Source organism: Ranitomeya imitator, chromosome 1, assembly GCF_032444005.1.
Source record: "Ranitomeya imitator isolate aRanImi1 chromosome 1, aRanImi1.pri, whole genome shotgun sequence".
Taxonomy (NCBI): Eukaryota; Metazoa; Chordata; class Amphibia; order Anura; family Dendrobatidae; genus Ranitomeya; species Ranitomeya imitator.
This window is the reverse complement of record NC_091282.1, coordinates 1,718,735-1,746,125: the sequence shown is the minus strand read 5'-3', so window position 1 is coordinate 1,746,125 and position 27,391 is coordinate 1,718,735. Positions and strand designations below refer to the sequence as shown.

At 47.9% G+C, this 27,391-nt stretch overlaps 1 protein-coding gene across 3 annotated transcripts in view; it reads left to right on the top strand.

Annotated features, from left to right (window-relative positions):
- Positions 1 to 27,391, top strand: part of LOC138657686 (FERM domain-containing protein 6-like) — a 227,430-nt gene that overhangs the window by 20,194 nt on the left and 179,845 nt on the right. Inside the window, exon 2 of one of the 3 annotated variants that reach the window (XM_069745398.1) lies at positions 18,991 to 19,197. The exons of the other annotated variants lie outside the window; for them this stretch is intronic. The gene's annotated coding sequence lies outside the window, so the exon portion shown is untranslated. The remainder of the gene's footprint in view (positions 1 to 18,990; positions 19,198 to 27,391) is intronic. 3 annotated transcript variants of the gene reach the window in all.

Genomic DNA, 27,391 nt, shown 5'->3' with positions numbered 1-27,391 from the left:
CGCTACGAGCTACCCAGTCGACACTTTTTTTCCAGAAAAGCCATCCCAGCCCTCCACCAGCATGTTAAAGAGCGCATCGTCCATGCACTCAGGCAATCTGTGAGCACAAAGGTGCACCTGACAACAGATGCATGGACCAGTAGGCATGGCCAGGGACGTTACGTGTCCATCACGGCACACTGGGTAAATGTGGTGGATTCAGGGTCCACAGGGGACAGCAAGTTTGGGACAGTTCTGCCTAGCCCACGGTCTAGTAAACAGTTGTCTGTAGCCGTTCGCACCCCCTCCTCCTCCTCCTCCTCCTCGTCCTCCTGCAGAAGCAAGAGCTCGTCCACAGACCGCAGTCGCACAAACACTCCATCCGCACCTGCCACTGTTGCACACCAGGTCTCCCATTATGGGGCAGCTACTGGCAAACGTCAGCAGGCTGTATTGGCTATGAAGTGTTTGGGCGACAATAGACACACCGCGGAAGTTCTGTCCGAGTTCTTGCAGCAAGAAACGCAGTCGTGGCTGGGCACTGTAGATCTTGAGGCAGGCAAGGTAGTGAGTGATAACGGAAGGAATTTCATGGCTGCCATCTCCCTTTCCCAACTGAAACACATTCCTTGCCTGGCTCACACCTTAAACCTGGTGGTGCAGTGCTTCCTGAAAAGTTATCCGGGGTTATCCGACCTGCTCCTCAAAGTGCGTGGACTTTGCGCACATATCCGCCGTTCGCCTGTACACTCCAGCCGTATGCAGACCTATCAGCGTTCTTTGAACCTTCCCCAGCATCGCCTAATCATAGACGTTGCAACAAGGTGGAACTCAACACTGCACATGCTTCAGAGACTGTGCGAACAGAGGCGGGCTGTTATGTTTTTGTGGGAGGATACACATACACGGGCAGGCAGTAGGATGGCAGACATGGAGTTGTCAGGTGTGCAGTGGTCGAAGATTCAAGACATGTGTCAAGTCCTTCAGTGTTTTGAGGAATGCACACGGCTGGTTAGTGCAGACAACGCCATAATAAGCATGAGCATCCCCCTAATGCGTCTGCTGATGCAAAGTTTGACGCACATAAAGGATCAGGCGTCTGCACCAGAGGAAGAGGAAAGCCTTGATGACAGTCAGCGATTGTCTGGTCAGGGCAGTGTACATGACGAGGTACCGGGCGAAGAGGAGGTGGAGGATGAGGAGGATGATGGGGATGAGTATATTTTTAATGAGGAAGCTTTCCCGGGGGCACGGGAAATTGGTGGCGTGGCAAGGCCGGGTTCTGGTTTTTTGAGGGACACAAGTGACGTAGATTTGCCTGCAACTGCCCCTCAACCAAGCACAACCGCAGATTTGACAACGGGAACTTTGGCCCACATGGCGGATTATGCCTTGCGTATCCTCAAAAGGGACACACGCATTACAAAAATGATGAACGATGACGATTACTGGTTGGCCTGCCTCCTTGATCCTCGCTATAAAGGCAAATTGCAAAATATTATGCCACATGAGAACTTGGAACTAATATTAGCAACAAAACAATCAACTCTTGTTGACCGTTTGCTTCTGGCATTCCCTGCACACAGCGCCCGTGATCGTTCTCACACGAGCTCCAGGGGCCAGCAGACCAGAGGTGTTAGAGGGGCAGAAATCAGAAGTGGCGTTGGCCAGAGGGGTTTTCTGACCAGGTTGTGGAGTGATTTTTCTATGACCGCAGACAGGACAGGTACTGCAGCATCAATTCAAAGTGACAGGAGACAACATTTGACCAGTATGGTTACAAACTATTTTTCATCCCTTATCGACGTTCTCCCTCAACAGTCATTCCCATTTGATTACTGGGCATCCAAATTAGACACCTGGCCAGAATTGGCAGAATATGCATTGCAGGAGCTTGCTTGCCCGGCAGCTAGTGTCCTATCAGAAAGAGTATTCAGTGCTGCAGGTTCAATACTAACAGAAAAAAGGACTCGTCTGGCTACCCAAAATGTAGATGATCTAACCTTCATTAAAATGAACCACAACTGGATTTCAAAATCTTTTGCCCCACCCTGCCCGGCTGACACCTAGCTTTCCTATGAAAAGGTCTTGCCTGTGGACTATTCTGAATGACTTTTCCAATCTCGTAATTTTCTTCACCTGATTGTCCAGCATACGACATGTTTCCACCTCACGAAATGGCCAAACTCCCCACACGGGGCCGTGCTATCGCCACTTTGCGCTTGGACCCTTGAGAGTGCTGTTTGTCTGAAGAGGTGGGTGTGGCCGCTTTTGGTCGACGGCACTGCCACTGGGTCCCTCCTAGTACAATAAAGTGTCTCTGGCAGTGGTGGTGCGCACCCAACGTCAGACACACCGTTGTAATATGAGGGGCCCTGTGCCTGTACCGCCGGCCACAAGACAGTTCCCCCCCCCAGCTCAAACAGTGCTCTACCACTAGCAAAATTATCTCTCACAGCTTCACCAATGTGTAGTCTAGGCGCTGACATCCTTCAATGCCTGGCACTGACAATACCATTGTTTTGACATTTTTGTTATGTTAGGCCTTCGAAGCCTGTCTGCGGTCCCTTCTTTCTACAACTACTACACTGACCAGGCCACTGCTGGCCGTGTTACCCTGGAACCAATTTAAAAGTGCCTACAGCCAGCCCAAGTTTGTAATGTTAGGCCTTGGAAGCCTGTCTGCGGTCACTCCTTCCACTAGACTTCCACTGACCAGACCACTGCTGCCCGTGTACCCCTGGAACCAATTTAAAAGTGCCTACAGCCAGCCCAAGTTTGTTATGTTAGGCCTTCGAAGCCTGTCTGCGGTCACTCCTTCCACTAGACTTCCACAGACCAGACCACTGCTGCCCGTGTACCCCTGGAACCAATTTAAAAGTGCCTACAGCCAGCCCAAGTTTGTTATGTTAGGCCTTCGAAGCCTGTCTGCGGTCACTCCTTCCACTAGACTTCCACAGACCAGACCACTGCTGCCCGTGTACCCCTGGAACCAATTTAAAAGTGCCTACAGCCAGCCCAAGTTTGTTATGTTAGGCCTTGTAAGCCTGTCTGCGGTCACTCCTTCCACTAGACTTCCACTGACCAGACCACTGCTGCCCGTGTACCCCTGGAACCAATTTAAAAGTGCCTACAGCCAGCCCAAGTTTGTTATGTTAGGCCTTGGAAGCCTGTCTGCGGTCACTCCTTCCACTAGACTTCCACTGACCAGACCACTGCTGCCCGTGTACCCCTGGAACCAATTTAAAAGTGCCTACAGCCAGCCCAAGTTTGTTATGTTAGGCCTTCGAAGCCTGTCTGCGGTCACTCCTTCCACTAGACTTCCACAGACCAGACCACTGCTGCCCGTGTACCCCTGGAACCAATTTAAAAGTGCCTACAGCCAGCCCAAGTTTGTTATGTTAGGCCTTGAAAGCCTGTCTGCGGTCACTCCTTCCACTAGACTTCCACTGACCATACACTGCTGCCCATGTACTCCTGGAACAAATTTAAAAGTGCCTACAGCCAGCCCAAGTTTGTTATGTTAGGCCTTCGAAGCCTGTCTGCGTCCCGTTCTTTCAACTACAACTACACTGACCAGGCCACTGATGGCCGTGTTCCCCTGGAACCAATTTTAACTTGCCTACAGCCAGCCCTATGTTATTATGTTAGGCCTTCGAAGCCTGTCTGCGTCCCGTTCTTTCAACTACAACTACACTGACCAGGCCACTGATGGCCGTGTTCCCCTGGAACCAATTTTAACTTGCCTACAGCCAGCCCAATGTTAGGCCTTTGATGCCTGTCTGCCGTCACTCCTTCCACTAGGCCTCCACTGACCTGTCTATTGCTGCCCGTGTACCCCTTGAACCAACATCATTAAATATAAAAAAAATTAATTTGATTATAAAAAATAAGATCGTGTTGAGATCTCAAATGCAGACATTTTAACAATCAAAACAAACACACAACAAATATCTGGAACTGTACTACAAAGGTCCAACAGCTACAATTTCTTTCTCCTGCAAGAAGTTAACTGAAAGTTTTTTGGAGTTGTTAACACAGATATGGCATCCACCGAGTGTTGTCCTGTCGCGTCTCCTTTAAATTATTTCCAATAAGATGTTAAACTATTAATTTAATAAAATCAATAATTAAAAAAATAATTGAGTAAGTCAAAAGCACATTGCAAATAAACATTAATTACAAATCAAGAAGCATGGCGCGTCCGAGGGTGAGTAGATACCGAATAAGAATATAATCACCCTCGGACGCGCAATGCTTATTTAAAACAGCCTTCCTTCCTAAGAATCAGCCCTTCCGTGGTGTAGAGAGAGGTTGTGTTACACTCCAAGGTGTTCCCCAGGTTGCCTTTCCTGAGCTTCGATCTTCCGGCTCTCGTTTAGTAGCTGTTGGAAACTACGCTGCATTAGGCCTACTAATTGTGTATGGGTGAAACAGTGGCGCATCTGCGGTCCCTCCTTCCACTAGGCCTCCACTGACCTGTCTACTGCGGCCCGTGTACCCCTTGAACCAACCTAATAAAATATTTAAAAAATTAATTTGATTATAAAAAATAAGATCGTGTTGAGATCTCAAATGCAGACATTTTAACAATCAAAACAAACACACAACAAATATCTGGAACTGTACTACAAAGGTCCAACAGCTACAATTTCTTTCTCCTGCAAGAAGTTAACTGAAAGTTTTTTGGAGTTGTTAACACAGATATGGCATCCACCGAGTGTTGTCCTGTCGCGTCTCCTTTAAATTATTTCCAATAAGATGTTAAACTATTAATTTAATAAAATCAATAATTAAAAAAATAATTGAGTAAGTCAAAAGCACATTGCAAATAAACATTAATTACAAATCAAGAAGCATGGCGCGTCCGAGGGTGAGTAGATACCGAATAAGAATATAATCACCCTCGGACGCGCAATGCTTATTTACAACAGCCTTCCTTCCTAAGAATCAGCCCTTTCGTGGTGTAGAGAGAGGTTGTGTTACACTCCAAGGTGTTCCCCGGGTTGCCTTTCATGAGCTTCGATCTTCCGGCTCTCGTTTAGTAGTTGGTGGAAACTACGCTGCATTAGGCCTACAAATTTGGTATGGGGTGTAGAGACAGGTTGTGTTACACTCCAAGGTTTTCACCAGGTTGCCTTTCCTGAGCTTCGATCTTCATGCTCTCGTTTAGTAGTTGTAGAAAAGTACGCTGCATTAGGCCTACAAAATGGGTATGGGGTGGAGAGAGATGGTGTGTTACACTCCAAGGTGTTCCCCAGGTTGCCTTTCCTGAGCTTCGATCTTTATGCTCTCGTTTAGTAGGTGTCGGAAAGTAGGCTGCATTAGGCCTAAAAAATGGGGAATGGGGTGGAGAGAGATGGTGTGTTACACTCCAAGGTGTTCCCCAGGTTTCCTTGCCATTGCTTCGGTCTTCCGACTCTCGTTTAGTAGTTGTAGAAAAGTACACTGCATTAGGCCTAAAAAATGGGTATGGGGTGGAGAGAGATGGTGTGTTACACTCCAAGGTGTTCCCCAGGTTGCCTTTCCTGAGCTTCGATCTTCATGCTCTCGTTTAGTAGGTGTCGGAAAGTAGGCTGCATTAGGCCTACAAATTGGGTATGGGGTGGAGAGAGATGGTGTGTTACACTCCAAGGTGTTCCCCAGGTTGCCTTTCCTGAGCTTCGATCTTCATGCTCTCGTTTAGTAGGTGTCGGAAAGTAGGCTGCATTAGGCCTACAAATTGGGTATGGGGTGGAGAGAGATGGTGTGTTACACTCCAAGGTGTTCCCCAGGTTTCCTTGCCATTGCTTCGGTCTTCCGACTCTCGTTTAGTAGTTGTAGAAAAGTACACAGCATTAGGCCTACAAAATGGGTATGGGGTGGAGAGAGATGGTGTGTTACACTCCAAGGTGTTCCCCAGGTTGCCTTTCCTGAGCTTCGATCTTCATGCTCTCGTTTAGTAGGTGTCGGAAAGTAGGCTGCATTAGGCCTAAAAAATGGGGAATGGGGTGGAGAGAGATGATGTGTTACACTCCAAGGTGTTCCCCAGGTTTCCTTGCCATTGCTTCGGTCTTCCGACTCTCGTTTAGTAGTTGTAGAAAAGTACACTGCATTAGGCCTAAAAAATGGGTATGGGGTGGAGAGAGATGGTGTGTTACACTCCAAGGTGTTCCCCAGGTTGCCTTTCCTGAACTTCGATCTTCATGCTCTCGTTTAGTAGGTGTCGGAAAGTAGGCTGCATTAGGCCTACAAATTGGGTATGGGGTGGAGAGAGATGGTGTGTTACACTCCAAGGTGTTCCCCAGGTTTCCTTGCCATTGCTTCGGTCTTCCGACTCTCGTTTAGTAGTTGTAGAAAAGTACACAGCATTAGGCCTACAAAATGGGTATGGGGTGGAGAGAGATGGTGTGTTACACTCCAAGGTGTTCCCCAGGTTGCCTTTCCTGAGCTTCTATCTTCAGGCTCTCATTAAATTGTGGTTAAATGGAACAACTGCATTTGGCGTACTAGTTGGTTTGGGGCCTACTATCGGTGTCTGCCACTCCTTGCTGTTCTCCTGGTTTCCTGTCCTGAAATTCCATTTTCAGCCTCTCGTTAAGTAGTTGTTAATGTTAGACTGCATTTGGCCTACTAGTTGGGTTGGGGCCTACTATCGGTGTCTGCCACTCCTTGCTGTTCTCCTCCACTGAACAAAGCTGTGCTGCCTGTTTACTACGGTTGCCAATTTTGAACTGCATTTCGACTACTTACTGATTTGGCCCTACTCTCTGTGTCAGCCTCTCATTCCAGTTGTCCTCCACTGCAATGCCCCCTGGTTATTCCTGTGTTACCAATTTTGAACTGCATTTAGCCCACTTTCTTCTTTGGGCCTATATCTGTGTTTCCACTTCATCGTGCCCATTGCCCAGCCAGTGATAGATGAGTCTGCTGGTACATTGACCCATAACGCAACATTCCCCGTGCACGCTACACAACAACATTGTGACCCTGCTGAAAGTCAGGTTGCTCTTCCCGCATACCATACCACCTTACACGGGGACAAAGAGGAAGGTGCAGATGAAAGTGCAGGTTCCTTCATCAGGTGGGGGGAGGAATACTAGTTGGCGACGTCACTGGCACAGGGCCTCTCATAGTACGCAAAAGTGTTGCTGCCGGTGGGAGGCGCCCCCGCCGTGCAAACACACCGCTGTACTTTGAGGGGCCCTGTGCCAGTGCCAATGCCAACGAGTGGGCCCCCCCTGCTTGCTCAGGTTCACAGCACTTGCAAAGTTGAAATACTTACCTCTCCCTGCTCCACTGCCGTGACGTGGTCCAGATTTCCTGGGCCCACTAATTACTTGAACCAGCCCTACCCCCCACAACTTTAGCCAAATGACCCCCAATTTCAAATGCCTTCCAATTATTATAAGGTAAATTACGCTTGACAAGCTTCATTAAGAAGAATGGATGGTTTTGACATTAAAATGGGTACTCTAGGTGTTTTCCTGGCCCCCACTCACTGCCGACTATGCTGCCCCATTGACTTGCATTGGGTTTCGTGTTTCGGTCGATCCCGACTTTACGTCATAATCGGCCGATTTCACTCGACCCGACTTTGGACATAGTCGGGTTTCGCAAAACCCGGCTCGACTCTAAAAAGGTCAAGGTCGCTCAACTCTACTTGTGGATACCTTCATTAAGATCAATATCGCAAACCTCTGGAAAGAGAGGGCTCCTCCGTGGGTATTCTCCTGTAGGGGATGGTTTCAGCCTTTCTTCCAGGAATGGGAGACAGGAGGGCAAGTGAAGGATCTTCGCACACCGCATGGACATCTTCTGGCTTACGCTACCTTGGTTCTGAAGGTAATTCGTTGGTGGGGTCTGGGAATGTGGGAGATCAGGACTCTGCCAAGGAAACTCCTTGACAATAGGGTTCTGTTGACCCATTTCCAGAGGCCTCTGGCGCTCAGGGACTGCCCAAGTCGGGATCTTGGGGTGGGTTTGCATCTTTTGAATTCTATCAGGATCCCCTCGAAGTTTTGGGACTTGGCTTGGCGTTGCTTCCATGGGAAACTGTGTGAGGGACAATCTGAAGTGTAGGAGCTCCGAGGACAGGAATTGTCCTCGGGAGCATTGTGGTACCTTGCTGGAAAGCATGGACCACTTCCTGCTTCATTGTCCCTTCAACACAGAGGTGTACAACAGGGTGGGCGCCTTCATTGGCTGGTCTCGGCTGGCCGGTCTCTCCTATGCGGAATGGGCCTATGGAGCATTCGGAGACCTTGGTGGTCGGGACCGCTGCACCTTATTTCTAGTTAGCGCAGTGGTTAGGTATCACACGTGGAACGCAAGCTGCTTAGTATCGACGCAACGAAAAATCCTCCCAGTGGAAGATGTGTTTAGGACCATACTCGGTGACCTGGTGAAGGTGCGCTCTCTGGAGTATGGGAGACTGCGCACACGGAGGGCCGCTCTCCTCTGGAGGGGTTTTTCTTTTAGTGTGCCCTAGTCTGGTCATCTCCTTTCCTGGTGGTGGGCTGCTGCTGACACTGTAGATTTTTGTTTTGTTTGATCATTATACAGTGATGTAGGGCTGCAGGCGCCGAACTTGGGCTTCGTGATTTGTAATTATTGTGGTGTGTGCTGCTGTATATAATGTATATATTGTATATAGGGATATAGAATTGGGTGTAGGTGTTAGGTTGGGTGGTGGGAAAAGGGGGGAGGTGGGATTATCTTGTGGGACTATAGGACACTGGGTTGTTTGGGGGAAAACTGGCACTGCCTGACCTGGCCTATGGACGTTGGACATGGACTGAGGCATGAGACGCAGGGCCAGCTCTCGGGTCAGTGCGGGGGGTTGGGAATGAAGGTTAGCTTAGTATTGTATATATTTGTAGTTATTTTATTTAAAAAAAAAAAAAAAGTTCATGTATATAGTTTGTTTGGCATTGTTTATTTTATTTGTTATTATTATTTTTGTTTGGTGACCGGACCAGAAGGTCAAAGTAGTTATTATTCTGTATATACTGTATAATATGTGTGAGAGGAGAGAATGAGCGGCTGGACCAGTGTTCAGTATACTGTTTATTTTCTGGCTAATATTTTTGTTATGTTTTCTGCTATTATTATTGTTATGTTTTTCATTTTTATAATAAAAGATCTACAGGAGGTAACTCAGGATCAGTAATGTAATGTATGTACACAGTGACTGCACCAGCAGAATAGTGAGTGCAGCTCTGGGGTATAATACAGGATATAACTCAGGATCAGTAATGTAATGTATGTACACACAGTGACTGCACCAGCAGAATAGTGAGTGCAGCTCTTGAGTATAATTATTATTATTATTATTTTTTATTATTATAGCACCATTTATTCCATAGCGCTTTACATGTGAGGAGGGGTATACATAATAAAAACAGGTACAATAATCTTAAACAATACAAGTCATAACTGGTACAGGAGGAGTGAGGACCCTGCCCGCGAGGGCTCACAATCTACAAGGGATGGGTGAGGATACAGTAGGCGAGGATAGAGCTGGTCATGCAGCGGTTTGGTCAATCGGTAGTGTGATGCAGTGACCCCTGTAACAGGTAGGGGGCGCTGCATGGTCTCCCCAGTATGCGCACAGAGGTGTATTGAGGCCGTGAGAGTGCATGGGAATCACAGACATGGATGTGATGATGTGACAAAGTCTGGCATTGTGGTGAATGGCCGATATATGTGTCGCAGAGGAGGGGACTCTGCGCTGCCAGCCTAAAGCGATATGGTATTCTGGGACCTGTAGTCCTACAAGTATAGTGTTGTATAATAGTCATGGGAGGTTTGGCAGGGCTAGTTATGTGAGATGGGCGGGAAAAACTAGCCACACACCCACACTCCCACCCAGGGGAGTTGTTCAAGGTATATAATGTGACCAGGGTGTGGGTCACATGGAGTGCCTGTGTATGGTCGCTGTGGGTGACCTGTGTGAGCCTGTGTTGGAAGACCTGGGAGGAGGCTTCCTGAATTGCACATGGTGGGGCTTCAGACCTGGTGGCCTGGGTATTGGACGGTCCCGGCTGGGGATGGACGTCCTGAATAGTACCCGGACTGGCCACCTGTGTGATCCTGTGTAACCTGGGTGTTGGGAGGTCCTGGGAGTAGGACCGGATCCCTGAATAGCATGAGGTGAGGACCGGCATCTGCAGAGCCAGTGACAGCTACTGTGTGGGGAAGCTACAGTCCTTCGGTGGGTCTGGACTGACTAATGTGTGCCGACCAGGCAAGTTGGTGATCCCCGTGAGGCAGCTTTCCCCAAGAGAGAGGACTGACAAGGAGTCAGCAGGTGGAGCAGGAGCTCCCAGAAGGTACCATAGTCTGTTGGTGCTAATTGCTTGCTATGGTATATGAACTGTGTGGTAACCCACGGCAACTGGTCAGAGGAGGACCAGCGTGATTAGTTGCTGCAACCTGTGTGATATGAACTGTGCGGTAACCCACGGCAACTGGTCAGAGGAGGACCAGCGTGTTTAGTTGCTGCAACCTGTGTGATATGAACTGTGTGGTAACCCACGGCAACTGGTCAGAGGAGGACCAGCGTGTTTAGTTGCTGCAACCTGTGTGATATGAACTGTGTGGTAACCCACGGCAACTGGTCAGAGGAGGACCAGCGTGTTTAGTTGCCGCAGACTTAATGTGATATCCTGATGGAATGTGTAATGGACTGTTCCTGATACGGTTTATGAATCTTTAATAAACCAAAGTGACTGTTTTTATGAAGAGGTAAGCTATAGGCTGGACCACGGTGAGTCATTGGACGTGGTATATCTCGATTTTTCCAAAGCGTTTGATACCGTGCTGCACAAGAGGTTGGTACACAAAATGAGAATGCTTGGTCTGGGGGAAAATGTGTGTAAATGGGTTAGTAACTGGCTTAGTGATAGAAAGCAGAGGGTGGTTATAAATGGTATAGTCTCTAACTGGGTCGCTGTGACCAGTGGGGTACCGCAGGGGTCAGTATTGGGACCTGTTCTCTTCAACATATTCATTAATGATCTGGTAGAAGGTTTACACAGTAAAATATCGATATTTGCAGATGATACAAAACTATGTAAAGCAGTTAATACAAGAGAAGATAGTATTCTGCTACAGATGGATCTGGATAAGTTGGAAACTTGGGCTGAAAGGTGGCAGATGAGGTTTAACAATGATAAATGTAAGGTTATACACATGGGAAGAAGGAATCAATATCACCATTACACACTGAACGGGAAACCACTGGGTAAATCTGACAGGGAGAAGGACTTGGGGATCCTAGTTAATGATAAACTTACCTGGAGCAGCCAGTGCCAGGCAGCAGCTGCCAAGGCAAACAGGATCATGGGGTGCATTAAAAGAGGTCTGAATACACATGATGAGAGCATTATACTGCCTCTGTACAAATCCCTAGTTAGACCGCACATGGAGTACTGTGTCCAGTTTTGGGCACCGGTGCTCAGGAAGGATATAATGGAACTAGAGAGAGTACAAAGGAGGGCAACAAAATTAATAAAGGGGATGGGAGAACTACAATACCCAGATAGATTAGCGAAATTAGGATTATTTAGTCTAGAAAAAAGACGACTGAGGGGCGATCTAATAACCATGTATAAGTATATAAGGGGACAATACAAATATCTCGCTGAGGATCTGTTTATACCAAGGAAGGTGACGGGCACAAGGGGGCATTCTTTGCGTCTGGAGGAGAGAAGGTTTTTCCACCAACATAGAAGAGGATTCTTTACTGTTAGGGCAGTGAGAATCTGGAATTGCTTGCCTGAGGAGGTGGTGATGGCGAACTCAGTCGAGGGGTTCAAGAGAGGCCTGGATGTCTTCCTGGAGCAGAACAATATTGTATCATACAATTATTAGGTTCTGTAGAAGGACGTAGATCTGGATATTTATTATGATGGAATATAGGCTGAACTGGATAGACAAATGTCTTTTTTCGGCCTTACTAACTATGTTACTATGTTACTATGTTTTGTTTGAAAAAACCGTGTACGTTAATCCCGTGCCAAGCGGGTGTCCCCCAATACACTCTGTGAGAGCAATCTTACATATGGCGTTCGAATGCGGGCAACGTTCCAGGTGGCACGTTCAGTGTTAATTGCTGTGGCTCGGCGGGTCCACGAAGGTGACAAGCGGCTTGCTGTGGATCGGCAGGTCCACGAAGTTTGCGGTGGAGCCTTGTGGAGCGTAGCTGCAGTTGCAGCAAGAGGTTCCGCAGCAGCCGGAGCTGCAGTGGCAGTGGCTTGTCGTCGGCAGCCGGAGGTGCCGGTTATATGTGACTACAGCAGGAGCTGTGGCAGTACCAGCAGGAGCTGTGGCAGTCCCAGTACCAGCAGGAGCTGGTGAAGTGACATATAAAAAGGAAAACAAATTTTTTTTTTCCCTCTTTCCTCCCAGATCGTGCATACTCTTAAAGGGCCAGTACAAGCCCAGAGACATAGTCGTGTACTGTGCCAACTGGGGCCTGAGTGCCGTGGGGGAGTCCACGGGGTGTCCCCAGGGAAGGGGTGGTATCCCTAAAAGTGGGCGGGGACCCAAACGGGGATGGTTCTCTAAAAGGGGGCGGAGTCCCAAAAAGGGGCGGTAACCCGAAGAGGGGTAGGAGCCCAAAAAGAGGTGGAATCTCGGGAAATGGTAGTTTCCCAAAAGGGGGCGGAGCGTCCCAAAGATGTACTGCAGACAAATTGGTGCCCAGGGCGAGTAAGTTATGTGTGTCCGGTATGCGGTGTGAACTATCCACCTGGTGAAAGTTTACGGGGGGGTGCCCTGCGGATGCATGAGATGGAAATGTGCGGACTGGTCGATTCTAGGAGCCCCGTGACTCTAGTGAGGGTAGCACCTGATGAATTTGAAATACCCGGTGGGAAGGTCACGGTCACCTGCATCCATGGGTACACTAGGAGCTATCCAGTGGCCAGGGTGGTCCTAGAGACAGCCAAGGATAGTGCAATCCATGATGTGGCCATAGTCTCAACCTTACCCTGCCCAGTAATAATTGGCCTGGGACTCTAGGTTGTTCACAGAATTATGGGAGAAGGGAGCTTCTTTACAACAGGAGAATGGAGAGCTCTCAGCTGGTGGGGTTGCATACCTTAAAGCATTTATATCTCCCAAAGTTGGTGGGTCAGACGACAACTTACGGACATGTCACCTGATGGGTACCCCAAGTTGTCTTTAGGTGACGTGGTTAATAAAGCCTGTGAAGCTGACACCCGGTTAAAGAGAGACTTGAGGGTTCACCGTGTTGTGGGGTGTGAGACAGACGGTGGTGGTGACTCCCATTCAGATTATGACGCCAGTAAGGCCGGCTCAGGTACAAATGGCAAGTCTACCTCCCGTCGCCGGAGACGGAAAAAAGGCAAAGGAGCTGAATCAGTTTCACCTTGTGAAGGTTTGACGGAAGATGGTGAAGGCTCCAGAAAACCTGGTGCTGAGGACTTGTAGTGTCTGAGGTACTTTAAAGTCCCAGGGAAAATTGACGAACCTAAAGATGTCACTGGAGACGCAAGAGAGGGCTGACGCTGACAGTGCAAAGTCTGAGGGTGCAGAAGTGGAGGAGGCCACCAAAGAAGTGGTGCCTGAAGTGGATACCTCCTCAAGTGACGCATGCTCCACCAATCCGGAGGATGGGAGAAGCGAGATAGAGCTGCTCAAAGAGTCTCTCGTACAAGAAAGAGTTCTGAGACAAGCGGTTGTGCACAGAGTGGACGAGCTGGAGAGGGAAGTCTCTGAACTCAGAGGTCACCTGTCAACGTGGCTAAGTGTGAATAAGGCCTTAAGGGAAAATGTGGAAGTGATCAGAGAAGCATTAAGAGGTCTTTCGCAAGAGGAGAAAGTGGTGGTCGCAGACTTACCGTGCTGGTACCAGAGTGGTAACGAGGTGAAGCTGCTAATGCCCATCTTGGCGAAGGCTCAAGCAGAAGAAAAGACTGAGGAAGAATTTGTGCTAAAAACGTAACAAGACAGTCACCCGGTCGTGGCAGATGTCCGTGAAGAAGAGTACAAAGGAGGGCAACAAAATTAATAAAGGGGATGGGAGAACTACAATACCCAGATAGATTAGCGAAATTAGGATTATTTAGTCTAGAAAAAAGACGACTGAGGGGCGATCTAATAACCATGTATAAGTATATAAGGGGACAATACAAATATCTCGCTGAGGATCTGTTTATACCAAGGAAGGTGACGGGCACAAGGGGGCATTCTTTGCATCTGGAGGAGAGAAGGTTTTTCCACCAACATAGAAGAGGATTCTTTACTGTTAGGGCAGTGAGAATCTGGAATTGCTTGCCTGAGGAGGTGGTGATGGCGAACTCAGTCGAGGGGTTCAAGAGAGGCCTGGATGTCTTCCTGGAGCAGAACAATATTGTATCATACAATTATTAGGTTCTGTAGAAGGACGTAGATCTGGGTATTTATTATGATGGAATATAGGCTGAACTGGATAGACAAATGTCTTTTTTCGGCCTTACTAACTATGTTACTATGTTACTAAGATGAGACCCCGCTTTTCAAGAGCATTATAGAAGTATCCAAAGACATGCGAGAAGCGTGCTCCAGGAAGGGTGTGCATGAGGCCTTTAGAAAGGCAGTAGAGGCGTGTAGTGTGCACTGGGTGCCTGAGACTCAGCAATTGGTCATACTGTCGACTAAGGAAGTCACAGTGAAGCGGGTGGCTGTCCTGAGGGATATGCACATACACTGCCTCCGTACAAAACAGAGGATCATTTTGAAGAATGATGAAGCCGTTCGATGTTTGGAGCTTGAAAGGAAAGCTCTTAGTCGGCTGGGCTTAGTGGAAGACACAGTCCAAGTACCCAAAGCTCTGGTGGCGAAAGTCATTGGGAAACTTGGGAGAGTGATGCAGGAGATGGTGGATAAATCCGGTCTGAAGAGACTGAGGATACCGGCTGATGACGAGGTCCAGGTCATGGGTGAAGATGGGATGGTTCCTTTCCTGGTTGTCGGTTCCAGAGAGAGTCTTAGGAACATCCGCATGCTCCTGGAATATCGCATGGCATACCTAAGGGAGGTGGAGCAGCTGAGACTTGAGAGACGGCAAGTTAATAAACAGCTGCCAGAAAGGCGAAGAAGATGGCGGCCACTTTCGACCCGAAATGTGGACAAACAAAGGGGTGGGAGTACCCAGTTGGGTGAAAGATGCTGTGCCTCCTCAGATAGCTCAGGGCTGAGTGACTTATGGGGGAGACCCGGTAGCGGACGTGTTGACAAAGAGTCAGTCCAGACAGGTCATATGGGTGCAAGGGGATTGCGACGCCAGATTGACCGTGATGCCCAAACCCGACTGAGAGGGCCCTCTCGACTAGTAGGCCAAGGTGACTTGGGTACCCGGTCTCGAGGCCCCTGGGTTAAGACAAATGTTCAACCCCAGAAGTTTGAACAGAGGGGGGGGAGGTGGTATGTGATGCAGTGACCCCTGTAACAGGTAGGGGGCGCTGTATGGTCTCCCCAGTATGCGCACAGAGGTGTATTGAGGCCGTGAGAGTGCATGGGAATCACAGGCATGGATGTGATGATGTGACAAAGTCCGGCATTGTGGTGAATGGCCGATATGTGTCGTAGAGGAGGGGACTCTGCGCTGCCAGCCTGAAGCGATATGGTGCTCTGGGACCTGTAGTCCTACTAGTATAGTGTTGTATAATAGTCATGGGAGGTTTGGCAGGGCTAGTTATGTGAGATGGGCGGGACAAACTAGCCACACACCCACACTCCCACCCAGGGGAGTGGTTCAAGGTATATAATGTGACCAGGGTGTGGGTCACATGGAGTGCCTGTGTATGGTCGCTGTGAGTGACCTGTGTGAGCCTGTGTTGGAAGACCTGGGGGGAGGCTTCCTGAATAGCACATGGTGGGGCTTCAGACCTGGTGGCCTGGGTATTGGACGGTCCCGGCTGGAGATGGACGTCCTGAATTGTACCCGGACTGGCCACCTGTGTGGTCCTGAGTAACCTGGGTGTTGGGAGGTCCTGGGAGTAGGACCGGATCCCTGAATAGCATGAGGTGAGGTCCGGGATCTGCAGAGCCAGTGTCAGCTACTGTGTGGGGAAGCTACAGTCCTTTGGTGGGTCTGGACTGACTAATGTGTGCTGACCAGGCAAGTTGGTGATCCCCGTTTGGCAGCTTTCCCAGAAGAGTGAGGACTGACAAGGAGTCAGCAGGTGGAGCAGGAGCTCCCCGAAGGTACCGTAGTCTGTAGGTGCTAATTGCTTGCTATGGTATATGAACTGTGTGGTAACCCACGGCAACTGGTCAGAGGAGGACCAGCGTGATTAGTTGCCGCAGACTTAATGTGATATCCTGATGGAATCTGTTCCTGATACGGTTTATGAATCTTTAATAAACCAAAGTGACTGTTTTGTTTGAAAAAACCGTGCCCGTGTACGTTAATCCCGTGCCAAGCGAGTGTTCCCCAATACACTCTGTGAGAGCAATCTTACAGTAGTTACTGCAGGTTGTAGGCTTGTCGGAAGAGGTGGGTCTTCAGGCTCTGTTTGAAGGTTTCGATGGTAGGTGAGAGTCTGATGTGTTGTGGTAGAGGGTTCCAGAGTAGGGGTGATACGCGAGAGAAATCTTGTATACGATTGTGGGAAGAGGAGATAAGAAGGGAGTAGAGAAGGAAATCTTGTGAGGATCGGAGGTTGTGTGCAGGTAAGTACCGGGAGACGAGGTCACAGATGTATGGAGGAGACAGGTTGTGGATGGCTTTGTATGTCATGGTTAGGGTTTTGCACTGGAGTCTCTGGGCAATGGGGAGCCAGTGCAGGGATTGACAGAGAGGAGAAGCTGGGGAATAGCGGGGGGACAGGTGGATTAGTCGGGCAGCAGAGTTTACAATAGATTGGAGGGGTGCGAGAGTGTTAGAGGGGAGGCCACAGAGCAGGAGGCTGCAGTAGTCAAGGCGAGAGATGATGAGGGCATGGACTAGGGTTTTTGCAGATACTTGGTTGAGGAATGAACGGATTTGTGAAATATTTTTGAGTTGAAGTCGGCAGGAAGTGGAAAGGGCTTGGATATGTGGTTTGAAGGAGAGATCAGCGTCAAGGATTACCCCGAGGCAGCGAGCTTGTGGGACTGGGGAGAGTGGGCAGCCATTTACTGTAATGGATAGGTTTGTTGGGGGGTCACGTGAGATGGGGGAAAGCACCCAGAATATGTTGTGCAGTTATATGTATGTATAATAGGTTCCATGCGAGATGCATGTCCCTAATGCATCAGCCCACAGGCTGCGCCCCTGGGCAGAGGGGACACGATATTCCCCTTTTGTCCGCCCCCCACCTTTGTAATTCCCACAGTAAATATCGGCAGGCTCCGGCCACCATTGGGAGGGAGGGAGAAGGGAAGATGTTATTACCCCGGGCAGCCTAGAAAGTGCTTCAAATGTGGTGGGAAAGGTCATCTGGCCAATGCCTGTACTGTGGTGAAGTGCAGCCTGTGTGGGGATATCGGCCATGTCGCTGCGGATTGCCGAGATGTTAGGTGCAACCTCTGCGGTAAGATGGGCCGCCCTCACAGGGACTGTCCAAACGCTTGGCATAATATCTGCAGAGTCTTCCCTGATGAGGCTGTACTGGCAGGGGCAGAGGCTCAGGAGGATGAGGATGTGGTGGCGGGGGCGCATGAGGGGGAGGATTTAATGTCAAGAGAGATGGTAACCAGCCAAGATGCCCATCAAGAATCCACTCATGTAACACCAGAGAAGCAGGGTATAGAGGGTGCATAGGGGAATATGGAGGTCGCTCCTCAGGTCCAGCAGCCTCAGGTAGCCCCCCCTTCAGGATCACTGTCTGTATCTGATGACTGGAACGTTAATCACAATAAAAGGAAGAAAAAGAACACATCCTCCAATAAATCTGAGGCAGAATATGACACCGGTCAGAGTGCTACTAAGAAGGTTCCGAATTCTGCAGGACTGATGGTTGTGTCCAACAAGTATGGAGTTTTATCTGAGTCTAATGATGACGATTATGAGACAGAGTTGAGGAAAGTTGATGCAGAGTGTGACAGGGACATAGAGAACCACTCTCCGTCAAAGCGGAAGCCTTTATCTGTAGACCCTCAGGTAGAGTCTGACATGGACACCACTGGTGGACAGAACATCCCTGACTCATGATGATGGCAGTTACTTTGCTCCTTCTCTATTGTGTTGTGATGGCGGGGTTCTCATTAACACTGACCTCAAGTAATGTCAATAGTATTAAGGCAAGGAAGACGAGACATGTGGTGTATGAACATCTCACACATCTGGACACCGATGTCTTTTTCCTGCAGGAGACACGACTGACATCTCTGGGGCTTATGAGAGAGGCTGAGAGGGAATGGCGGTGCGGTCCTTCTTTCTGGTCACTGGCTGTGGAGCCTTACACCGGAGTCGCTGTCCTGTTTAACACCAATGATGTGACTGTGCATAGGATGACGGAGGTGGTCATGGGAAGATGTTTGGTCCTGGAAGTCACTATTCATGGTATGCGACTCCGGCTTATTAACATCTATGGGCCACAGACAGTGAGTGACAGGCTTAACGTTATTAAACAGCTGAATCCTATCTAGATGAAGCTGGATAAGGGAGTAGGGTTGACTTCTATGACAACATGACTGACTGGTGGGAGGGCGTCAAGGAGGATATCAGATCCCTCTTAAAAAGACTGTCAGTTAATAAAGGGAGGAATAATTACAGCCAGGACCTAAAGCTGCGTAAAGAATTGGAGTCACTATATTCGGCGGGCGGGGATGACAAAGTGAAGATCGAACGACTGAAATCTGGGGCCCCTCATCCCTTTGAGAATTGCAGGGAGAAGGTAGTCAAAAAAATGGTCACGGGTCTCACTGACTTCCAGGGTGTATTGCAGGATTCACGGGAGGGTATCCTGGAGGTTGTGAGATCTTACTATGCTGACTTGTTTCAGAGGAAAGTTTTGGATATAGATAAGATGACTCAATTCTTGGAGGCAACTCTTGCGCCTGATACTAATGATCTGGACTTTTCTCCTTTGACAGCGGAGTTAACGGTGGAGGAAGTTAAGGAGGCTATTGATAAATTACATCTGAAGAAGGCACCAGGTCCCGATGGCATAACAGCAGAATTTTATAGGAAATTCATAGACCTCCTGGCTCCAATCCTCGTGGATGTGTATAAAAGTTGTCTAGAAAATCACCTGATGCCTCCATCCATGAGAGTGTCCTCGTTGATTCTGCTGTCTAAAGGTAAAGAGCCGAGCGACATCAAGAACTGGAGGCCGATTGCCCTCTTGAATGTGGACAGGAAGATTCTAGCAAAGATCCTGTTTTCTAGATTAGTCTGTTTCTCCCCAGCACTGTTGGCAGGCTCTCAGTTTGGCACAGTAAGGTCGGCGTCACACTGGCGTATTGCATCCGATGCAAGATCATCGGATGCGATATGCTAATGACACTCGGCTCCTGTTCGCAGCAGAGCAGGAGCCGAGTGTCATGCGTCTGTGCTCCGATTCTCTCGCACAGGGAGGATCGGAGCACAGCTGCGGAGGAGGCGGAGAAATGAATTTCTCCATCTCCTTCATTGCTGGGGTCCGCTTATAGCGCACATCACTCGGATGATATCCAAGTGGTGTGCGTTGCCTCACTCGCACCCATAGGCTTATATGGGTGCGAGTGAGCTGAGAGTTTTCCTCGGCCCGAGACAATCGCAGCATGCTGCGATTGTCTCGGACCGAGGAAAACGGCCGACAAAAAGTTGGCTGGTGGGAGCTGCCCCATAGCTTAACATTGATTTTTTTTTATCGCATTGCACTCGGCCGTTTAAAACGCCAGTGTGACGTCGGCCTAAAAGGGCGGAACATCTCAGGAGCAGTCATCTCGATACAGGAGATGTTTAAGAGATGTAAAGCTCTGCCGTGTGGGAAATATATTGTTAGTCTGGACCAGGCGAAAGCCTTTGACAGGGTTGATCATGACTATCTGTGGGCCACTTTGTCAAAGTATGGTATTGTGTGACAGCTCTCCAGCGACCAAACAGCGACGCTGCAGCGTGTCATGATTCCAATGGCAGGGAATCACAAAAGGACAAGCACCAACGAGCTCTAGGGTGATGGAACCTGAGCTGACCGCGACCCTAAACCTGAACACACAAATAACAATAGCCGGGGAACGTGCCTACGTTGATCCTAGACGTCTCGCACCAGCCGAAGATCTAACTTCCCCTATTAGAAGAAACACAGACCTCTCTTGCCTCCAGAGAAACTCCCCACAGAAATAGCAGCCCCCCACATGTAATAACAGTGAAATGAGAGGAAGGCACATACACAGTATGAAAACAGATTCAGCAAAATGAGGCCCGCTAAAACTAGATAGCAGAGGATACAAAAGTAAACTGTGCGGTCAGCAAAAAACCCTTCAAAAAACCATCCTGTAATTACTTGAACTCATGTGCCAACTCATGGAACATGAGGAGCAATTACAGCCCGCTAGAGCAACCAGCAGCAAAGAAACACGTCAATGCAAGCTGGACAAGACAAAAATAAAGCAAACGTGGAACAAGAAAATCAAAAACTTAGCTTGTCCTGAAGATTACTGAGGCCAGAAGCTGAGGTAACAAAACACTCTGATAGCCTTGCTAGCCGGCCAGGAAATGACAAGAAGGCCCGGTTAAATAGGAAACTCCCAAATCCTAATAGAACAGGTGGACACCAGAGACAGCAGAACACAAATCACCCAGTACCATCAGAAACCACCAGAGGGAGCCCAAAAACAGAACTCACAACAGTACCCCCCCTTGAGGAGGGATCACCGAACCCTCACGAGAACCACCAGGGCGACAAGGATGAGCCCTATGAAAAGCGCGGACCAAATCATCAGCATGAACATCAGAGGCAACCACCCAAGAATTATCTTCCTGACCATAACCCTTCCACTTGACCAAATATTGGAGTTTCCGTCTGGAAACACGAGAATCCAAGATCTTCTCCACAACATACTCCACTTTTCCCTCCACCAGCACCGGAGCAGGAGGCTCAAGCGAAGGAACAACAGGTACCTCATACCTCCGCAACAACGACCGATGGAACACATTATGAATAGCAAACGATGCCAGGAGATCCAAACGAAACGACACAGGGTTAAGAATTTCCAAGATCCTATAAGGACCGATGAACCGAGGCTTGAACTTAGGAGAAGAGACCTTCATAGGAACAAAACGAGAAGACAACCACACCAAGTCCCCAACACGAAGTCGAGGGCCCACGCGGCGACGGCGATTAGCAAACTGCTGAGCCTTCTCCTGGGACAACTTCAAATTGTCCACCACATGACTCCAAATCTGATGCAACCTATCCACCACCATGTCCACTCCAGGACAATCAGAAGGCTCCACCTGACCAGAGGAAAAACGAGGATGAAACCCCGAATTACAAAAGAAAGGAGAAACCAAGGTAGCAGAACTAGCCCGATTATTAAGGGCAAACTCGGCCAGCGGCAAAAAGGTAACCCAGTCATCCTGATCAGCAGAAACAAAACACCTCAAATAAGTTTCCAAGGTCTGATTAGTTCGCTCCGTCTGGCCATTCGTCTGAGGGTGGAATGCAGACGAAAAGGACAAATCAATGCCCATCTTAGCACAGAACGTCCGCCAAAATCTAGACACAAACTGGGATCCCCTGTCAGAAACGATGTTCTCCGGAATCCCATGCAAACGAACCACGTTCTGAAAAAACAGAGGGACCAACTCAGAGGAGGAAGGCAACTTAGGCAAGGGTACAAGATGAACCATTTTAGAAAAGCGGTCACACACAACCCAGATGACGGACATTTTTTGAGAGACAGGGAGATCCGAAATAAAGTCCATGGAAATGTGCATCCAAGGCCTCTTCGGGATAGGCAAAGGTGACAACAATCCACTGGCTCGAGAACAGCAAGGCTTAGCCCGAGCACAAACCTCACAAGACTGCACAAAAGAACGCACATCCCTCAACAAGGAAGGCCACCAAAAAGACCTGGCCACCAAGTCTCTAGTACCAAATATTCCAGGATGACCTGCCAACGCAGAAGAATGGACCTCGGAGATGACTCTACTGGTCCAACTATCCGGAACAAACAGTCTCTCAGGCGGACAACGATCAGGTTTACCCGCCTGAAACTCCTGCAAAGCACGTCGCAATCTGGGAAGACAGCCGACAAAATCACCCCATCCCTAAGGATACCAGTGGGCTCAGAATTTCCAGGGGAGTCAGGCACAAAACTCCTAGAAAGAGCATCCGCCTTCACATTCTTTGAACCTGGCAGGTATGAAACCACAAAATTGAAACGAGAGAAAAACAGTGACCAACGAGCCTGTCTAGGATTCAGACGCCTGGCAGACTCAAGGTAAATCAGATTTTTGTGATCAGTCAAGACCACCACACGATGTCTAGCACCCTCCAGCCAATGACGCCACTCCTCAAATGCCCACTTCATGGCCAAAAGTTCCCGATTACCCACATCATAATTCCGCTCAGCGGGCGAAAATTTTCTAGAGAAGAACGCACATGGCTTCATCACCGAGCAATCGGAGCTTCTCTGTGACAAAACCGCCCCCGCTCCAATCTCGGAAGCATCAACCTCAACTTGGAAAGGAAGCGAAACATCAGGCTGACGCAATACAGGAGCAGAAGAAAACCGGCGTTTAAGTTCCTGAAAGGCCTCCACAGCCGCAGGAGACCAATCAGCAACATCAGCACCCTTCTTAGTCAAATCCGTCAAAGGCTTAACAACACTAGAAAAATTAGTTATAAAACGACGATAGAAATTAGCAAAGCCCAAGAACTTCTGTAGACTCTTAAGAGATGTAGGCTGCGTCCAGTCACAAATAGCCTGAACCTTGACGGGATCCATCTCAATAGTAGAAGGGGAAAAAATATACCCCAAGAAAGAAATCTTCTGGACTCCAAAGAGACACTTTGAGCCCTTTACAAACAAGGAATTAGCCCGCAGGACCTGAAACACCTTCCTGACCTGCTGAACATGAGACTCCCAGTCATCAGAAAAAACCAAAATATCATCCAAATACACAATCATAAATTTATCAAGATATTCACGGAAAATATCGTGCATAAAGGACTGGAAGACTGAAGGAGCATTAGAAAGTCCGAAAGGCATTACCAAATACTCAAAATGGCCCTCAGGCGTATTAAATGCGGTTTTCCACTCATCACCCTGCTTTATTCGTATAAGATTATACGCACCCCGAAGATCAATCTTAGTGAACCATTTAGCCCCCTTAATGCGAGCAAACAAATCAGTCAACAAAGGCAAAGGATACTGATATTTTACGGTAATCTTATTCAAAAGACGATAATCTATACAAGGCCTCAAGGACCCATCTTTTTTGGCCACGAAAAAAAAACCTGCTCCCAAAGGGGACGAAGATGGACGGATATGTCCCTTTTCCAAGGACTCCTTAACATAATCCCGCATAGCAGTATGCTCTGGCACTGACAGATTGAACAAACGACCTTTAGGAAATTTACTACCAGGAATTAAATCTATAGCACAATCGCAATCCCTGTGAGGAGGAAGCGAACTGAGCTTAGGCTCCTCAAAAACATCCTGATAATCAGACAAAAATACAGGAACCTCAGAAGGAGTAGATGAAGCGATAGAAATCGGAGGTGCATCATCATGAACCCCCTGACATCCCCAGCTTAACACAGACATTGTTTTCCAGTCAAGGACTGGATTATGAGTTTGTAACCATGGCAGACCAAGTACTAGAACATCATGTAAATTATACAATACCAGGAAGCGAAGCACCTCCTGATGAACGGGAGTCATACGCATGGTCACTTGTGTCCAGTACTGAGGTTTATTCATAGCTAAAGGTGTAGAGTCAATTCCCTTCAAAGGAATAGGGACTTCCAGAGGCTCAAGACTAAACCCACATCGCTTGGCAAATGACCAATCCATAAGACTCAGGGCAGCGCCTGAATCTACATAGGCATCGACGGAAATGGATGATAATGAACAAATCAGAGTCACAGACAGAATGAACTTAGACTGTAACGTACTAATGGCAACAGACTTATCAACCTTTTTTGTGCGTTTAGAGCATGCTGATATAACATGAGCTGAATCACCACAATAAAAGCACAACCCATTTTTCCGCCTATAGTTTTGCCGTTCACTTCTAGACTGAACTCTATCACATTGCATTGTCTCAAGTGCCTGTTCAGAAGACACCGCCAAATGGTGCACAGGTTTGCGCTCCCGTAAACGCCGATCAATCTGAATAGCCATAGTCATAGACTCATTCAGACCTGTAGGCGCAGGGAACCCCACCATAACATCTTTAATGGCCTCAGAAAGGCCATCTCTAAACTTTGCAGCCAGAGCGCACTCATTCCACTGAGTAAGCACTGACCATTTCCGAAATTTTTGACAATATATTTCTGCTTCATCTTGCCCCTGAGAGAGAGCTAATAAAGCTTTTTCAGCCTGAATCTCTTGGTTAGGTTCCTCATAGAGCAAACCCAATGCCAGAAAAAACGCATCCACATTAAGCAACGCAGGATCCCCTGGTGCCAATGCAAATGCCCAATTTTGAGGGTCACCCCGCAGGAAAGATATAATAATCTTAACCTGCTGAGCAGGGTCTCCAGAAGAGCGAGATTTCAAAGAAAGGAACAACTTGCAATTATTCCTAAAATTCAGAAAACTAGATCTATCTCCAGCAAAGAACTCTGGAATAGGAATTCTAGGTTCAGACATAGGAGCATGTACAACAAAATCTTGTATATTTTGAACCTTAGCAGCAAGATTATTCAGGCTGGAAGCTAAACTCTGGACGTCCATGACAAACAGCTAAGGTCAGAGCCATTCAAGGATTAAGAGGAGGAAAAAAAAAATCAGCCAGGCTGCAATTAAGGCTAGGCAGCAACCTCAGAGGAGAAAAAAAAAAAAAAAAAAAACTTCCTCAGACTACTTTTCCTCCTACTTCAGCCCAAACTTTGTGGCCGGCTATACTGTCATGATTCCAATGGCAGGGAATCACAAAAGGACAAGCACCAACGAGCTCTAGGGTGATGGAACCTGAGCTGACCGCGACCCTAAACCTGAACACACAAATAACAATAGCCGGGGAACGTGCCTACGTTGATCCTAGACGTCTCGCACCAGCCGAAGATCTAACTTCCCCTATTAGAAGAAACACAGACCTCTCTTGCCTCCAGAGAAACTCCCCACAGAAATAGCAGCCCCCCACATGTAATAACAGTGAAATGAGAGGAAGGCACATACACAGTATGAAAACAGATTCAGCAAAATGAGGCCCGCTAAAACTAGATAGCAGAGGATACAAAAGTAAACTGTGCGGTCAGCAAAAAACCCTTCAAAAAACCATCCTGTAATTACTTGAACTCATGTGCCAACTCATGGAACATGAGGAGCAATTACAGCCCGCTAGAGCAACCAGCAGCAAAGAAACACGTCAATGCAAGCTGGACAAGACAAAAATAAAGCAAACGTGGAACAAGAAAATCAAAAACTTAGCTTGTCCTGAAGATTACTGAGGCCAGAAGCTGAGGTAACAAAACACTCTGATAACCTTGCTAGCCGGCCAGGAAATGACAAGAAGGCCCGGTTAAATAGGAAACTCCCAAATCCTAATAGAACAGGTGGACACCAGAGACAGCAGAACACAAATCACCCAGTACCATCAGTAACCACCAGAGGGAGCCCAAAAACAGAACTCACAACAGCAGCGATCGACATCGTTGTCGGTATCGCTGCAGCGTCGCTGAGTTTTAAGGTACCTTTACATTGAGAGCAGTACGAGAAGAGATCTGTATGCTAATGTATGTAGGACTTTCTTTTACTCTCCACTGGCCCTGAGAGATTGTGTCACCACCACCCTGCAGGAAAGCCTTAGGTTCCTTAACTGGAAACTACTTCCTCCTAAAGTGTTTGATGTCACTTGGCTTTCATTGCATAGTCGGCTCTTTGTCAGGGGGAACCTGAAACATCTGAATGTCTCTGATTGGAATTGTCCCCTTGGTTGTCAGCAGGAGGAGACTATGGAGCACTTTATATGTGATTGCTGGGGAGGGAGGAAGATCTGGGAGGAAGTGTCTGATAATCTAAAAATCCCCAGACTGCGGACCCTAAAGTATCCTGACTAGTGTTGAGCGATACCTTCCGATATTCGGAAATATCGGTATCGGATTGGATCGGCCGATATCGAAAAAATATCGGATATCGCTGATACCGATACCAGATACCAATGCAAGTCAATGGGACAAAAATATCAGAATTAAAATAAACCCTTTCTTTCCTTGTAGGTTAATTCCACATGAAGGAAAGCTACTAAGAATAATGTAGGGTGTATTGGGGGAGGTGGGGGAGATATTAAAGGCATAGAGGTGTGGGGCGTGGCCTAGCGTGTGATGTGAGAAGACGTGCGGCTGAGCTCTCCTGCCACAATCTCCCTTAATATCGGTGTTACGTGTTACGGAACCACTCAGTTAAATAAATAGGGCAGCACACTGCAGCGCCAAAACATGCAAACTTGAAAAAACGAAATTTGAACTGCATTACTGCACTAGAAATATGAAAAATGAGAGCTTTTAGCGCACAAAAATGGCCAATTTTATGTGTACCTCGTAGCCACGTTAAGGCATCTCTCTTATACGAGGTCCTACGTTTGACCTACCTCACTGAGAATAAACGTCTCCATCTGAATGGGTACATGTAAAAACCTCTTCTTGGACTCAAATTCTCTCTCTATGTGGAGGGGTATTGGACCTACTATAATTAAAACACCTGAAGCTAGGAGGCGGGGAGTGCACGATCAGAAGGCTAGAGAATACATTTAAAAAAACCTGAACTGCACATCCAAACATAGACTGAGTGTGAACAGGTGCTGAACCCAGAGTCGCCAACTCGTATATAGTTAAATAAATAGGGCAGCACACTGCAGCGCCAAAACATGCAAACTTGAAAAAACGAAATTTGAACTGCATTACTGCACTAGAAATATGAAAAATGAGAGCTTTTAGCGCACAAAAATGGCCAATTTTATGTGTACCTCGTAGCCACGTTAAGGCATCTCTCTTATACGAGGTCCTACGTTTGACCTACCTCACTGAGAATAAACGTCTCCATCTGAATGGGTACATGTAAAAACCTCTTCTTGGACTCAAATTCTCTCTCTATGTGGAGGGGTATTGGACCTACTATAATTAAAACACCTGAAGCTAGGAGGCGGGGAGTGCACCCAGATTATGTTGTGCAGTTATATGTATGTACTAGCTGAAGAGCCCGGCGTTGCCTGGGCATAGCAAATATCTGTGGTTAGTTATAGCACCTCACTTCTCTTATTTTCCCAATCACATCTTCACACCTCTCATTTTCCCCCTTAACATCTCTCATTTTCTCCCTCACTCCTCTCATTCCCCCC